Source organism: Rhinopithecus bieti, unplaced genomic scaffold (genome assembly GCF_001698545.2).
Source record: "Rhinopithecus bieti isolate Rb0 unplaced genomic scaffold, ASM169854v2 scaffold_46101, whole genome shotgun sequence".
NCBI lineage: Eukaryota > Metazoa > Chordata > Mammalia > Primates > Cercopithecidae > Rhinopithecus > Rhinopithecus bieti.
The window spans coordinates 2864027-2869431 of NW_016819049.1; positions in this window are offsets into that span (position 1 = coordinate 2864027).

Sequence of the window (5405 nt, forward strand, 5' to 3'; positions counted from 1 at the left end):
CCCAGGCTGGAATGCAATGGTGCAATCTCAGCTGACTGCAACCTCCGCCTCCCGGGTTCAAGTGATTCTCCTTCCTCAGCCTCCCAATTAGCTGGGGTTACAGGTGCCCGCCATTACACCCAACTAATTTTTGTATTTTTAGTAGAGACAGAGTTTCACCATGTTGGCCAGGCTGGTCTCAAACTCTTTACCTGAAATTATACGGCTGCCTAGGCTTCCCAAAATGCTGGGATTACAGGTGTGAGCCACCATGCCAGGCCTGAACATTGATTCTTCTCTTTCCATTACATTCCATATCCAATTCTCTAGCAGGTCTTATTCATTCTACTTCCAAAATATATCTTGATGGGCCACTACTAACCTAATTCAAATCACAAGCATTTTTAGCCTGGAATATGGCAATAGCCTCCTAACTGGTCTCTCTAAAGCCTGGGGTTTGTTGTCCGTGTAGCAACTAGAGTGTTTTTCTTTTCTTTTCTTTTTTTTTTTTTTTTTAAGTAAATTAGATATCATTTCTTCTACTGAAATCCCTTCAAGGACTTTATATCACATTAAGAACAAAATCTTCCAAGTTGAGATTGTCTGCCCTGACCTCTCCAGCAACACTGACCACCCTCTCCTGTGCTCACTTGATTCCAGCCACACTAACTTCTTGCAGTTCCTCAAATGAGTCAATTTCATTCTGGTCTCAGAGTCATTCTATTACACTTCTGCTTCCCTCTGCCTGGAACCTCTTACTGTCTTCCCAAGGCTCACTCCTTTGTATTATTTAGGCTTTTGTTCACATGTCATCCCCCTTAGATTGGTATTCCCTGACCTCCCTTCATAACTATCCGAAATAGCTTTTTCCTCTGCTCTAGCAATCCTTATCCTTTTACCTTACTTTGTTTTCCTTAGGTTTTTGTCCATCTACCTAATAGAATGAATATAAGCTCATTAGTACAGTGAACTTTCCTTGTTCACCACTGTATCTTCAGCTATGATGTGCACCCAAGAGTAATTGACACTTGATATGTCAAGTGTCAATAAATACCTGTTGAATGAGTGATGAATAAATGAAAATAGACTGTCTAGTGGGAGAAACAGCCATTCAGCAAATTTCCAACTAATTATATGATAAAAATTGTAATACATACAAAGAAAACAATAATAGGACATAAGGAAAGAGGTTAACAACAGGACATAATTTATGTGGGGAAGAAGAAACAGCCTTGAAACGCCTTTCTAAGGAACCCATATTTAAACTGGGATCTGAGAATATGCAGGTAAGGGTGCGGTAGAGGAGAAAGCAACAAACATCGGAATGAAGATTTTGATGTGGTTTTGAAGAACACACATCTGTGCCTCTTGCAACTATCACAGCATATGGCAGAAAATTAAATAGGCAATAATTGTTGGTGTAGGATTATTTGAAATAAATACATATACCTTGGAAATGGAATTTCCATTGCTGTTAGAATTTAGGTATTTTAACGGAAAGGTAAGTTCAAGACTGAAACCATCTCATTTTGGTATCCATCCTTCTTCTAAAACGCCTAGGCACTACCCATGCAATTAATAGGAATAATCGTTATTTAAAATGTACACATTTATTCTGATCACCTCAGCCTCTTTTTAGGAATGAGGAATACTAATTGTTTTATCTACTAAGAGAAAAAAACAATGACTTCCACAAAGTGAGGCAGTACACTCCAGATAGCCCTTTGCAGTTCAGGTGGTCACACACTTTTGGAATTCAACAATCCTTTGTCTCTGAATAAATTTTATGAACCACAGTAAACTCTAATGCATTCAGGACCCTATAATGACCCACTCCTATTCAGCAGTATTCTGTGCTGAAATTTAACATCGAATGAGAGGTTAGTAGAGTCATACTAACCAAACATATGAATAATAGCTCTTCAAAGAAGAAGCAATACAATAAAACTCTGGCCTTTAGTGTCAGGTAAATCTGGAATCAGATCCTGATTCTGCCTCTTATTAGCTGTATGATCTTGTATAGATTTAATTACTATGCATTCAAATTCTACATCTGTAAAATGAGAACAATACTACTTAAGCATTTAGCAGTGATTGGCAGATAGACATTAAGTGTTCAGTGAGGTAGGTACTACTCTTATTCCCATTTTACAAATGAGGAAACAGAAGCTTGAAGCAAGTAAGTGGAAGAATTGGAATTTGAACCAAAAAGGCATGACTATGAAATCATATCTCCAGAACTAACTCAGAGAAAGCAACATCTAAAAAATGGCTAAGGACTGGGCGCCATGGCTCATGCCTATAATCCCAGCACTTTGGGTGGATCCCTTGAGCTCAGGAGTTTGAAACTAGCCTGGGCAATATAGCGAAGCACCTTTTCTACAAAAAATACAAACAAACAAAACTAGCTGGGCTTGGTGGTGCACACCTGTAGTCCTAGCTACTTGGGAGGCTAGGCAGGATAATTGCTTGAGTCTGGGAGGCGGAGGATGCAGTGAGCTGATATTGTGCCATTGAACTCCAGCCTGGGTAACAAATAATTGCTTGAGTCTGGGAGGCGGAGGATGCAGTGAGCTGATATTGCGCCATTGAACTCCAGCCTGGGTAACAAAGTGAGACCCTGTCTAAAAAAAAAAGAAAAAAGAAAAGAGAAAGACTAAAGGAGAGTAAAAGAGTCTCTAGAAATATTTTGCTGTTGTACAAATAAAATACTCAGACACAATCACATTAGATTTCAGCTTCATTTATTAACAAATTTAGAGTTTAGAATGGTATTTAATATGAAAAAATAAGCAACAATATTGTATCATATTAGTATACAAATATTCCCATGTAGTTGAAAACTCATTTTTAATATTTATGTAAATTGAGTTTCAGATCAGAGTTTCCTGATGAAATCAGGAGTAGTTCTACAGAATGAAAGAACACTTTATAATCAGGGAATTTCATAGAAGTGAGGAATTACTAAGCATACCATCTTGTTTAATCCTTTGGGACATAGCTGAATCCTTCACTTGGCTGTATAATAAAATCTTTTAACAGTTCTGTCTTCCCACTCATCTTCATTTAAACATTGTTCAAAATATTGAATTTTAACTTGCCTTTAAATTCAGTTGTCCAAACCCGGGTCAAAAAGAAAAACTGGTGTGATGAATAAGCCAATTTAAAAGAAACTGAGTCTTCAGCATTAGAAATTGGGAGGTTTCCCAAAAGTTAATATGTAATTTATTTAACAAGCAATATTACCATAAGAAAGGAAGATTAACATTTATTGGCCAGGGTGCAGTGACTCACGCCTGTAATCCCAGCACTTTGGGAGGCCGAGGCACGCGGATCACCTAAGGTTAAGAGTTCGTGACCAGCCTGGCCAACATGGTGAAACCCCATCTCTACTAAAAACACAAAAATGAGCCGGGTGTGGTGGCGGGTGCCTGTAATCCCAGCAACTCAGGAGACTGAGGCTCGCTTGCTCCCAGGAGGTGGAGGTTGCAGTGAGCCGAGATCGCACCACTGCACTCTAGCCCGGGCAACAGAGTGAGACTCTGTCTTAAAAAAACAAACAAACAAAAACACTTATTATGCTTTAATATTGCAATATCAACTTCAAAGTCACTTCACATACATTACCCCATTCAAATATCACAATAACACCCCCGTTTTTCCAACAGGGAAATTAACTCTTTAAGTTAACCTTCTTGCATAAGGACTACTTTAGTGCAGCAGGCCTGTTTCTAGAACCAAGATGTCTGCACTAAAAATGAAGAACTCGGCCAGGTGCGGTGGCTCACGCCTGTAATCCCAGCTCTTCGGGAGGCCGGGGCGGGCACATCACGAGCTCAGGAAATCGAGACCATCTTGTCTAACACGGTGAAACCCCGTCTCTACTAAAAATACCAAAAATTAGCCAGGCGTGGAGGCGGGGGCCTGTAGTCCCAGCCACTAAGGAGGCTGAGGCAGGAGAATGGCGTGAATCTGGTAGGCGGAGCTTGCAGTGAGCCGAGATTGCGCCACTGCACTCCAGCCTGGGCGACAGAGAGAGACTCCGTCTAAAAAAAGAAAAAAAAGAAAAAGAAAAAAGAAGGGCTCTTTCTACTCTGCCACCTATTTAGACTCACATTCATAGTCTTCTGTAAACGTATTTCCCAAATAAAACTGAAATCAGTCATTTTGAAACAAGTGATTACAAAATATAGTTTTAACGTTTTACCTCTTTTTTAGTTTCAAAAGCACACAGATTTATATGAAATGAAAAAGCATCCCACCCCATTTTCTATTCCCACTAACAGTTGGCAATTTGTACTGTATTCTTCCATTTCTTTTTCTTTTCATTTCCAAGTATGAAGCTATATAATATACACAACATATACATATATACTTTTCAGAAGTAATAGCTGTGATTATGCAAAATAATTCAACAACTTTCTTTTTCCACTCAATAATATATTAAAAATATCAAATGAGGCCGGGCGCAGTGGCTCAAGCCTGTAATCCCAGCACTTTGGGAGGCCGAGACCGGTGGATCACGAGGTCAGGAGATCGAGACTATCCTGGCTAATACGGTGAAACCCTGTCTCTACTAAAAAATACAAAAAACTAGCCGGGCGTGGTGGTGGGCGCCTGTAGTCCCAGCTAGTCGGGAGGCTGAGGCAGGAGAATGGCGTGAACCGGGAGGCGGAGCTTGCAGTGAGCCGATATCCGGCCACTGCACTCCAGCATGGGCCACAGAGCGAGACTCCGTCTCAAAAAAAAAAAAAAAAAAAAATCAAATGAAATCTTGACATATCAACATTGCACATTAACTAGTTTTCTTTATTGCATCAGCAGATCTAACAATCGTTCCATCAATCTTACTCAGAATACTTTCGCTTAAAGAAAGGAATTAGTGCCATGGTAAACAAACCAGTTTAAAACCACGTGAAAGGGGCTGAGCATGGTGGCTCACACCTGTACTCCCAGCACTCCAGCAGGCCAAAGTTGGCGGATTACCTGAGGTCGGGAGTTCGAGACCAGCCTGGCCAACATGGCAAAACCCTGTCTCTACTAAAAATACAAAAATTAGCTGGGCTTGGTGGCCTGTAATCCCGGCCTGTATTACATGCCTGTAATCCCAGCTACTCGGGAGACAGAGGCTGGAGAATCACTTGAACCCAGGGGCCAAGATCGTGCCACTGCACTCCAGCCTGGGCAACAGAGCGAGACTCCATCTCAAAAAAATAAAATAAAACTATGTGAAAGGGAAAGTAAACCATAATATCTTACCCACATCATATTTCCAGCATAACTGTAGGACGGTTATGCAAGCAAACTTACGGCAGACAATATAGTGGAATTTCAGGAGGTTTTCTTTACCTGAATCCTTACTTTAGCAATAGGTTCAAGGATTTGTTATCTTTACCCACACTTTTTTTCTTTTATTTTTTTTCTTT